The following is a 12438-nucleotide window of genomic DNA, read 5'->3' as shown; positions in this document are numbered from 1 at the left end:
GGCATAAAGCAAAGAAACAATCATCATTCACTTATATGGAAGATTTCTTGAGCATTCCCAGACCCCCCACAAATAACCTCTTTTGGGCTTTTCTGGTATCTTAGGATACATCCTGATAGTGGAGGCACAACCTACATCCAGATAAAGCACAGATGCTCACAGACACAGTTGTGAGCCACGGCGGCTTGATGCTGAGAAGCTGAGGGTAGTGAGTTGGGGCGTCACTCTTGCCCCTTGGGTTGCACACTGCCTCTCTGTTGGCTTGTGGCAAAGCAAACACTGAAGGCTAATTTTACTTTTCATCTTTTTCTGTAAAAGTGAAAATCAGAAACAGATACTGATGTAGGTCTTTTGTAAAAGCAAAGTGGTGTAATACGAACTCTTGAGAAGCAGAAGATACCTGTAAATGGGGAATCTCTGGACCTCTTCCTCAAATTTTTTATAAACCAAAAACTGCTCTAATACATTGCCTTAGAAAAGGCAAATTTTCTTGAAATTTCATATGTAAAATGATGTCCTAATGCCTCTCACTGATTCTTTCCACTGCCTGCCATTTCCTATATACCTAAGAGGGTATTTAAGTTAAGCCTGACTCTTCAGATACCTCTCACTCTGCACTATACCTACCTCTTGCCACCTGTCTCCAGCAAATCAGATCTATCCCCCCACCAGAACTGGATTTGTTATTATCTGATAAACACAAAAGAAGAAAGGGACTCTACAATGTTGCCAAATAGAAAGATTATAATATTTAGCAAAGGATTTGGAAGTTGTTAGTGAAAAGCTAGATGGTTTCCATGACGGTCCAGAATTTGATCCTTCCCCTTAACTACCAAGGAGTGATATCTAAACAGTGGGACCCAGAAATTTAAAGAACACAGCAAAAATAAAAGAACACACAAAAATAAAAGGACTGGAACGCCTGGGTGGCTCAGTTGGTTAAGTGTCTGCCTTCTGCTCAGGTCATGATCCCAGGGTCCTTAGAATTGAGTCTTGCATGAGGCTCCCTGTTCAGCGGGGAGCCTGCTTGTCCCTCTCCTTCTCCCTCTCCCTCTGCCCCTGCTCATGCTGTCTCTCTCTCTCAAATAAAATAAAATAAAATAAAAGGACTGAGAAATGCTATTTAAGTCATCAAAAAGCACAGCATATGGGCACCTGGGTGTCTCAGTTGGTTAATCATCTGGCTTGGGCTCAGGTCATGATCTCAGGGTTCTGGGGTCAAGTCACGCGTCGGGCTCTCTGCTGAGCCGAGAGCCTGCTTCTCCTTCTTCCTCTGCTTGTGCTCTCTCTCTCTGTGTCAAATAAATAAATAAAATCTTCAAAAGAAAAAAAAAAAAAAGGCACAGCCTAGTTCCTGGAAGAGTATGAGAAAACATACCATACCTGTAAAGGCATCCACCATCACCATTTTTCCCATGGTCCCTCTTCAGCACTGGGTCATTGTGGGAGCAGACCTATATGTGGCTCTGCCCCACTCTCTTATTTTCACTTACTCACTTTCACTTATTTATTGTTTACTCTGTGCCAGGCGCTAGCTAGGATGTTGCCTAAGGATTACAGCTGTGAACGAGACAGGCCAAATCCTGGCCCTCATGTAGCTTACGTTCTACAAGAGCCCAAATTCTCCAATAGAGAACAGCATATGTTCTCAGAAACCTGCGATCTTTTCTGGGGGCTGGCTTGACTTTCCTTTCTGCCTCTTACATCTTATCCTTAGTGGTGTGGACTACGTTCTTCACTGCACAGCATGGCCTTCTTGGCTTAATATTTTCTCTATCTACTGAGAGTGAAGCAGAATTGTAATTTAATCAGATCAAAATTTGATCCAATAGCCCAGTAGGTGCTAACGCACCACTTGAGAAATACTATCAGGAAACACTGAAACAAGTGGAAAATTTAATCTGGTCCAGTAAGCTACCTCTAGAGTAAGTGAAGCATTGTGTTATAATTTTTTGTTTCCCTCATGGCATCTAGGTCAGTGTGCAGTACATGCTTGCTGATTTATAAATGTTACTCTAGGAAGGATAGAACATCAACATGTAATACGTAATAAGCAACACAGTGACTTTTAGAAACTGTGTCTTTGGAGCCAGACTACCCAAATTTAAACCTTAGCTCTCTGTCACTTACTATGTGGCCTTGAGGGTGTCACTTAACCTCTGTTTTCACATTCTTAATCTATAAAATGGAGCAAATCATGGTATCGATCTTACAGGATGCTAGGGAATTTAAGGGATGCATATATTAAACGAGTTACTATAAGCTAAGAACTTATAACCAACAGTGGCATATTGGCAGTGCTTCATAAGCTCCAGACTAAACCTATTATTATTATTACCACTAGTGAACATGAACAAAACAGAAATAAAGGAATATAAGGCCTAGTATATGTTTGTTTCTCTTTTATTTCTATATGCTAGCCTCTTCCAGTGTACTCCCAGCAGTGGAATAGATCTTTACCAGTTGTGATAATTTACTATCAGGGAGCAATATATATATATATATAATATAATAGATTTGAAAGAAAGCTTCCTGGACCTAATAAGACAAATTTCCAAAGCCAAGATGGTAACATTTAACATTGAATCTGGTCATTAGATTATGTAGGTATCAAACCATTGGATGTAAGAGCAGATGATAAATGTACTCTTATCTCTTTAGGAAATGGTGTAATTACCAAATTCTGTTTTCTTCTGTGCTTTGTATTAAACGTTGAGAAGTAGTCATCTTTTGGCTCATTTTAAAAAATATATATATTTTTAAGATTTAATTTATATATTTTATATAATTTTATAATATAAAATATATTAATTTTATATATTTTATATAATTTTATAATATAAAATATATTAATTTTATATATTTTAAAAATATATATATTTTTAAAGATTTTATTTATTTATTTGACAGATGGATCACAGGTAGGCAGAGAGAACAGAAGGGAAGCAGACTCCCTGGTGAGCTCGAGATGCTGGGATCATGACCTGAGCAGCTAAAGGCAGAGGCTTTAACCCACTGAGACACCCAGGTGCCCCTTGGCTCATTAAAAAACCAAATAAAACAAAAAAACCTGTATATTTGAGAAACAAATATCCTGACTAGTTAATATTCCATACCTACCAGGAAAAGCGGTGGGGGTGGGGAGAAAGAAAGAAAAAGCTGTACATAAATTAGAATGACAAAGAGACTATTTGAATATAGTTGAAACTTGTAAGTTTCACCTATGTAGAGGCAGCTTTTAAACTGCTAAGAACTGATACTACACTTGATTTTAGCCAAAAGGCTGTGAAGTGATAATAGAGGATGCTTTAGACAACAGGCTTGAGCAATGGAAACCTGATCGAAGCAGAAGGGCCCCAAGTGGCCCTGAGCCCCTGACTGAATACAGGTGATCCACCTCAAAACGCCCTAGACCCTAACTAACCAATGGGCTACTTATAACCAGGAAGAGTCACCAGAAAAGAGAGCACTCCTGACGTCCTCCCCATACCCCCTCACCCTCCCTCTTTAAAGCAGCCCCCACCCACAGCCTTTTTGCAGTCAGACTCCCCCTCTCTGTCCTGCCCCCCCCCCAAGTATTCAGTACACTTATATCTCCTTTGTCCTGCCTCCAGGGAATCCTTTAATGGCCCACCCCATTAGCCCCCCCCCATTTGGAGGCCCTCCACCAATCAGGAGAGACACCTCATTTAGGCACCACAGTCTAATCATTTACTTTCCAGTCGATTGTTTTAAAAACAGTCTAAATCTTGTCCATTCAACAATGGGCTCCACAAAGTCAAATTATAAATACATTCAGATAACACTCAAAGCAAACTCTCTTGTCTTCTCATGCTTAATTGATTCATTCATTCATTCGGGGTGCCAGTGTTATGGGATTTTTTTCCTTGGTCGGTGCCCCTGGTTCTTGGTCTCACGGCTTGGAAGAATGGAGAGGCCCACCAGAGTGGTGAGCAGAGCAAGGAGATGGTATAAAGCTCCCAAAGAGGGAGGGGACCCGAGAGGGTTGCCGCAGGAGTTTCTGAGTCTAGGGGTTTTTATGGGCTCCTTGGAGGTCTGTTTTAATCTGATGAACCCTCCTGTGCCTGTCATCCAATCAGGTTTTTGTCACCTGTGTATGTATCTATGGGAAAGGCTGGAGGGCTCCTTCTGGGGGGTGTGTAAAATCCTTCTAAGGGTGGTTTTCTCTTAGTGTGGGGCACCTTGTCCTTGCCCACCTGCCTTCCAACTATCCTTCATCACCAGTAATTATTTATTGAGCATTTAATAATATGCTAAGCACTGGGAATGCCATGGATGATGGGAGAAACAGCGGTCACTTTAATAGAGCTCATATTCTATTGGGGAAAACTTCAACCACCACTCAATGACCATGTTGATCTGTGTTACAAACGGGAAATTGTAGATATTGTGACCCAGACTAACAGAAGGTTCTAACTGGATAGGGGTGCCCATGAGTGGAGGTCAAACAAGGCTTCTAGAAGGTGTGTCTAAGTCGAAGCCTGGAAGGAAAGAGAAACAGAGGGCCTGGGCAGAGACAATCATATGCTTTATTTTGCATGCTCATGTAATTTTTATTATATTTCTTCACACACATCAGAAACAATATTGAGATAATGATAAGCTGTTTTGTTTTGGGAGGCATATTAGGCTCGAAGACTGAGTTTGTCTTTGTCAGCACTTAACACAGTTTTGCTGTAGGAATCTCACAAGCCCAGAGCATACAGGATAAGTTCTCTTAATAAACTAATAAGAAATAACATACCCCAAACCAGTGATAGATTAGTTACATAATTCCAGGCAATGGGAAAAGAAAGGAATAAAGCCCAGATGTAGTTGGGGTAGTGCCTTCATATGAGTAGGTACTAAGGTTACAGGACTGCCTTCCACACTGCTGGAAAAGAGTGGCCTTTACCATGTAGAAGCTAATTGCTCCAAGGTCTTTGGAGAGCTATTTAGGTCAGCTACACCATGCCTTGTCCTAACCAAACATTTTTGGACAGGCCTCACAAACTTTTGGTATTTATAGTCAAAATGTCCCCTGGCCATTGTTGCTTCTCTGTGTGCTTTAATTGATATGCCCCTGGTGGGGTCCAGAGTTCCTAAAACCTTTGGAAATTCCTGAGGGATGAGAGTTTAAAGGTGTCTTGTTATGTTAATTAGGTGATTTTTGGGGGGCGGTGGGGGGGCAGACCACACCTAAGAAGGGGACTGGTTGCCAGGGGAACCAAACATGTGATTAGGTGGTTGGAACTTTCACCAGGGAAAAAAAGACAGTCTCTTCAACAAATGGTTTTGGGAAAATTGGACAGCCACATGCAGAAGAATGAAACTGGATCATTTTTTTTTTTAACACCATACACAAAAATAAACTCAAAATGGATGAAAGACCTAAATGTGAGGGGCTCCTGAGGGGCTCAGTCAGTTAAGCATCTGCCTTCGGCTCAGGTCATGATCCTCAGGTCCTGGGATTACCTGCATTGGGCTCTCCGCTCAGCGGGGAATCTGCCTCTCCTTCTCCATCTAACTGTTCCCCAGACCAGACTCTCTCTCCTGCTCTCTCTCACGAGCTCTCTCTCTCTCAAATAAATAGATAAATAAAATCTTTTTTTTTTTTTTTTTTTTTTAAAAAAGGGCCTAAATGTGAGATGGGAATTCATCAAAATCCTAGAGGAGAACACAGGCAGCAACCTCTTCGACCTCAGCTGCAGCAGCTTCTTGCTAGAAGGGTCTCCAAAGGCAAGGGAAACAAAGGCAAAAATGATTGGGACTTCATCAGGATAAAAAGCTTTTGTACTACAAAGGAAACAGTCAACAAAATCAAAAGACAGTCTACAGAGTGGGAGAAAATATTTGCAAATGTCTTATCAGATAAAGGGCTAGTATCTAAGAATCTATAAAGAACTTATCAAACGCAACACCCAAAGAACAAATAATCCAGTCAAGAAATGGGCAGAAGACATGAACAGACATTTTCTGCAGATAAGACATCCAGATGGCTAACAGACACAAGAAAAAGTGCTCCACATCACTCGGCATCAGGGAAATACAAATTGAAACCACAGTAAGATACCACTTCACACCAGTCAGAATGACTAAAATTAACAAGTCAGGAAACACTAGGTGTTGGTGAGGATGTGGAGAAAGGGGAGCCCTCCTCCACAGTTGGTGGGAATGCACGCTGGTGCAGCCAGTCTGGAAAACAGTATAGAGGTTCCTTAAAAACTTAAAAATAGAGCTATTCTATGATTCAGCAACTGAGCTACAAGGTATTAACCCAGAAGATATAAATGTAGTGATGCCAAGGGGCATGTGCACCCCAACGTTTATAGCAGCAATGTCCACAATAGCCAAACTATGGAAAGCCCAGATGTTCATCAACAGATGAATGGATAAAGATGTGGTGTGTATATAAAAAGGAATATTATTCCACCATCAAAAAAATAAAATCTTAACCATTTGCAATTATATGGATGGAACTAGAAGGTATTATGCCAGGCGAAATAAGTCAATCAGAGAAAGCCAATTATTATATGATTTCACTCATTGTGGAATTTAAGAAACAAAACAGGATCACAGGGGAAGGGAGGGAAAAATAAGATGAAATCAGAGAGGGAGACAAATGATAAGAAACTCTTAACTATAGGAAACAAACTGAAGGTTGCTGGAGGGGAGGGGGTGGGGGGATGGGGTAACTGGGTGGTGGGCATTAAGCAGGGCACTTGGTGTAATCAAGCACTGGGTGTTAAATACAACTGGTGATGAATCATTGAACTCTACTTCTGAAACTAATAATACATTATATGTTAATTAATTGAATTGAAGTTAAATGAAATTTTTTAAAAATATAGAAAGTTAGGACTTTCAATCTCACCCCCTTCGTCAAAGGGAGATGGGACTTGGAGGTTGACTCAATGACCAATGATTTAATCAACTGTGTCTCTGTAATGAATGTAAAACCCCAAAAGTGTTTGGAGAGGTTCCAGGTTGGTGAGCACGTGGAGATTCAAGGAGAGAGGCAAGCTTGGAGAACTGCTTTGGGAGAGCCCGTGCAGCCAGGACAGTCTCTCAAAGTATGGTTTTTTTGGGAAGTCCCAGAAAAACCAGACATGAGATCAGATAGCTGATGTAGGCCAGACCCCTCCCCTCCTCCACTTAAGAATTACAGGATGCAATTGGCATGGAAATAACCCCTGAAGTCATGAATATACCACATAATGCTATGTGATATATTCGTGTTATAAATATTGAATTTCAGGAGTGGAAGTCTTATTTTATCATTTGTAACAGTGAAGCGACCGGGAGAGGGAGTGAAGGCGGGTTTGTATGGGGCAGGGCAGGGCCCTGAGCACAAGCAGCCGCTCAGAGACCTTGTCACTCCCCTGCTGACTCATGCGGTTGGCATGGTACAGCAGCTGGGCCCTCTGCTCCTGAGGTCCTGCCAGATCTCCTCCTTCAGCCTTTGTGACCCCAGGGCCAGGTGTGGTGTGTTTATCCCAGACAAAGGTGCCTGCTACTCCTGGAAGTCATCCTCACGTGGATGGTGGTGGGGAGGCTTGGAGGCAGGGAGATCACATAATGTGGGCTCCAGCTGGGGTCCACAGGCTCGGAGTTTTCCTTGCTTTCTCCTACTTTCCTTCCCGACTATCTGTCCCGTAGACTGCAGGGCCAGCACTGGACGCAGAAGCAATAGCCTTCTGCAGACCATTTAATGAGCTCCAACAATGACTCTTTCAAGGTCTTAAAACAAATACCTCACTCTATCACTCCTGGTGCTTCTACTTCTCTGACTAAACTCTGACTGACATAGGGAGTTAAACGTACAGATTTCAAGGTCTGGCAACCTGATGGAACCACTTCCAGCTGTTCCACCTTAGGCAACTTACTCAACCTCTCGGAGCCTCCCTTTTCCCATCTGTTAAATGGGAACACTAATCCTTTCCTTCTAGAATTGTTGTGAGATTATAAATGAAAATCATTTAACGGTGCCTTGCCTTCAACAACATTCTACACTTTTCTTGTTGCTAGGTCTGGGGAATATAATGGAGAAGAAGGCTAGCAAGTCCCTTTTCTGGTCAGGCTGGGGGGCTAGTGAGGAATATGGGTAAGTTAGGAAGAATGTAGTAAGTACACTGTGTTAAGTATTCCTAGAAGGGGAAGAAAGAACAGTAAGAGAAGACTGGTTTAGTTTGGGTGGTGAGTGGGAGGTGGGGTGAGGTATGTCAAGAAAGGATTCCAGAGGAAGTAGCATTTAGACTGAGACCCAAGGACAAGTAGAAATCTTTTAAGCATTCTGAGAAGAGGGCACTGTGTGTTGCAGACCTGGGAGACAACCGAGAGGCAGTGACTGTTGGAGTTGGTTAGATATGCCCAGTGCTGGCTGTGCCAGCCCCCACTGCCAGTGGGTCTTGAGTCCAGAGCAGGGAAGAGGGGTGGACCTTGGGAAGTGAGTAGAACCCAGAACTGCAAAGCCTTGCTGGGAGTCAGGAGACCTAACCAGAGACAACTGACCAGGTTGTGAGGTGCCTCTAGACTGAGAGAGGAAATAGAAAGCACTTTTAGGGTTCGTTTCTAGTAAGCAATTGTTGTAAAGTTTTTTCCGGCGAGATAAACACAACACCAGGCAAAGTGGGTGCAAGGCAAGATTTATTAAAATCACTCTTTGGCGAAGTTTCAGGGCTCAGGAGAAGAGGAGCCAGGAAAGTTGCGCCGGGAGGAGGTGGGCACCCTCGGGCGAGGTTCCACGACTCTGGAAAGCAGAGTGGCGGAGGTTGCACCCAAGGCAGGGAGGAGGGGGCTTTTAAGGGGTCTCAAGGGGAGCTCAGGGATCTTTTGGCAAGTTTCCCTTATTCGGATATCTCGCCTGCTCGTCGGGGTCCCATTGGTCCACAGGAGCGGGGCGGGCAGGAGGGTCTTAGATTCCTGCTTGGGCCTTTGTTCTCCTGTCCGAGCTCAGGTCTTGTGGCGGGAACTTTCACCATCTTGGGCCTTTGTTCTCCTGTCTGAGTTCAGGTTTTGTGGCGGGAACTTTCGCCATCTTAAGTAGCCCTTTCTGCCAGCCCAACAATTGTGACTTTCTTTATAACAAGAGGAGAAGGAAGAAGAGCAGGAAAAAAGGAACCCAACACCATGAGTTACATAATGTGCCAGTGAAGGCCACGGGGAAGGTCATGTGGGGACGTAGAGGAAGTTGGAGTCCTGTGAAGCGTATTCGCTGAATTGGAACTTGGCAGAGGCTCTCCTTGACCTGTGTGCCCCCCACTGCTACAGCATGGGAAGTTACTTGGCAGGAAGGTGGCAGAAGGCCTTTATACACAACTGATAAAGAGGGTATATCTTCTTCAAGTGCCAGTCTTACTTGAAGATTATTTTGGGGGATATCTTATTTTAAAAATGTATACAACAGATACATATGTGGCAGAATGCAAATATCTTTTTTTTTTCTGTTTTTAGGATAAAATATAAGTCTTCAAAGAAATATAACAGTTGAGATCTGTTTCCTGCTCTTCTCTTAGATCTGGGTTAGTGAGTCCAAGGTGTCTCTGTTTTGACATTGGATGTCTTTGGGAGGAGAAAGAACTTGACCAGAAGCCAGTCAACAAGCACCAGGGTAAGACCCAGGACTTAGGAGAGTCAGGACTGAGTTTGCTTTTCCTGGCAGGCTAACCCACCTCTGGGACTGGGGGACCCAGTGCAAAATGAAGATGTGAGGTCCTTTATTCAAAGACTGGTAAGAATTTGAAGATGGTGAAGACAAGAATCCTGAGTAATGATGTAGGTCCCACACTCACGAAGCTGGTTCCATTTCTCTCTCCCCTCTACCAAACCCAAACCTGGAACACTTCGGAGACACCAGCTGAAAAGAGGGAGGGGTGCGAGAGAGAGAGAGAGAGAGAGAGAGAGAGAGGCACTTTCCCCCAGTTTTCCTATGTATAGCCTTTCACAGCTCCCAGGGTCTTTGCCTTCTCTAAATGGTTGAGAAGAGGGTGGACAGGGCAAGATTCCACGAGGTTCCATGTTGTCAGTTAGTCCTGCTGGTGTCTCTGATGCTGGCCTGTGTTTTCCCACGAAAGTAAGTAGGAAGGCAAACCGTTTGTGGCTACCTGTGCACACCTCCTCTGTGCTTACAGATGGATGGGTCAGGAGAACACGAGGCTTGAGCTCTGCTATCTGGATTATATTGTGGTCTAGTTGCATGATAGCTGAAGTTGGATGGCCGAGCATCTTCCTACAAAATTTATAGGTGACCTATTAAAAAAAAATTATAGGTGACCTAATCCAAACTGCTATTTCTCAAGATGATTAGGTCAGTCAGGGGAGGTAGGTACTAGTTCATAGAAAATGGCTTCCTCTGCAAGTTGTCACTGAGACCTAGCCCAGGACACTCACACACATTGTCACTATAGAATATTTAGCTTAATGTTAGGCAAGGAACTCAAGGCAGTATGGTTCATGGGACTGGGCCATGAAGAGCCTCCTTCAGCAGGTATATCTTTTCTTTTCCCTCTTTAAAGGGCTTCCTTATGGGGCACCTGGGTGGCTCAGTGGGTTGAGCCGCTGCCTTCGGCTCGGGTCATGATCTCAGGATCTTGGGATCGAGTCCCAGGATCAGGCTCTCTGCTCTGCAGGGAGCCTGCTTCCCTCTCTCTCTCTCTGCCTGCCTCTTTGCCTACTGTGATCTCGCTCTGTCAAATAAATAAATAAATCTTTTTTTTTTTTAAAGGGCTTCCTTATGTGGTTGAAAATCTTACATTTCTCACTACTGCTCCCCACCCCAGCCTCTTTTTAAAGTTTTGTTTATTTAAGTAATGTCTACACCCAACATGGGATTCAAACTCACAACCCCAAGATCAAGAGTCACATGCTCTTCTGAGCCAGCCAGGTGCCTCTTTTCAAGACCTATTTCAGGAGTCACAATCTTTTCAAAAATTTTTTCTGACAGTCCTAGTCCTATATCCCTTTATGTTTTTCTGACCTAGTTTGCTATTTGCCTAATAACTATTTCAACAAATACTTATTGAGCAACTGCTATGCACCAGATACATGTATCTTTCTATATTTAAAATTCACTCATTTATTCATTCATTTATTATCTTGAGTGATAAATATTATCATTTATTATGGCTTGTACATTTGTATCCTCCCCAAAATGCAAATGTTGAAAACCTAAGTCTAAAGTGAGAATATGAAGAGGTGGGGTCTTTGGGAGGGATGTAGGTCCTGAGGGTGGAACTCTCATGAGTGAAGTTAATGCTCTTATTAGAGACCCCACAATGCTCCATGGCTCCTTCCACCATAGGCAGATACAGCAAGAAGATGGCTGCCTTGGAACCAGGAAGCTCTTGCCAAACACCAAATCTGCTGACACCACATCCTTAACTTCTCATTCTCCAGAACTGTGAGAAATTTCTGTTATCACAGCCTGAACGGACAAGGACGAGGGCCTTCTATATCCAGGTGTTGGCTTCCAATGGTAATCCTGAGAGACTAACTAGTCCCTGCCCCTGCTGCGGCAGCAGCTTTTTGAAGGCAGGAACTACTTTTGACTCATCCTTGCATCTCCTTCAGCAGTAATCACAGCCCCTTCCCCTTACCATCTGTATCATCAACAAAAATAGTTGTTGCCTTCAAAGAAATAGATGCTATTTCGGTAGTACGTTGTGACAAGTAAAAAAAGTCTGTCACAACTCTAGACAAATATTTTGCTAGTTTGGGGATTAATTTTAATGTGAATGCCTTAAACCACAGAAGTCAATGCCATGTGTTTATGGTAGCTTTGTTAGTATTACAACATAGAAATTCATCAGGCGTAAGTTATTCCCAGTCAGGTTTTCTATTTTTGTTAGCCATTTTACAATTGCTTTTATTAGTTTTTCCTTCATGATGTCTTGGAGAGCTACCCCATAAAATTATTAATGTTGGCTATTTGGCAGCTCTTTCAGGACATCGCAGGATTTACGAGCTATGTAGGTGGCAATGAAAACTTCATAGCATTTTTTGTTGCATATTTTCTGTGTGCCACATAGTTTAGAAAAAAAGAAAAAACTTTTAAGCACATTAGATGTTCCTGGACCAGCACAGCTTTGTGCGGGTGCTGCCTAAGCTTGAGGAGTATGCATCTATATTTCTTCAATCCCCTCATTCTGTTCCTAGCACTCTGAAACTACCCTGTCAAGATTGCCCAAGACCCCCAATGGCCACTTCTCAATGGTTCCTTTGCTGACTTCTCTGCTTATCCTCTAAACGGTGGTGTTCTTGACTCATCTGCTCCATTTACCCTGTCTTTAATTAATCTCATCCAATCCCATGGTTTAGACTTCCATCTGTATGCCAATGACTCCCAAGTTTAAATTTTTATCCCTGACCTTTCCTCCGTGGTCTAGACTTACATAGCTAAATGCTCACATGACAGTTCTACCTTGATGTCTAATAAGCATC

General features: G+C 42.9%; 1 pseudogene; it reads right to left on the bottom strand.

Moving 5' to 3' along the window:
- Window positions 1-3165: 3165 nt before the first annotated feature.
- Window positions 3166-3295, bottom strand: LOC122892701 (annotated as a pseudogene).
- Between the last annotated feature and the right edge of the window lie 9143 nt (window positions 3296-12438).

This window comes from Neovison vison, chromosome 12 (assembly GCF_020171115.1).
Source record: "Neovison vison isolate M4711 chromosome 12, ASM_NN_V1, whole genome shotgun sequence".
NCBI classification, from domain to species: Eukaryota; Metazoa; Chordata; class Mammalia; order Carnivora; family Mustelidae; genus Neogale; species Neogale vison.
Note: the sequence above shows the minus strand (reverse complement) of the source record. Positions and strands in the feature narration are given on the sequence as shown.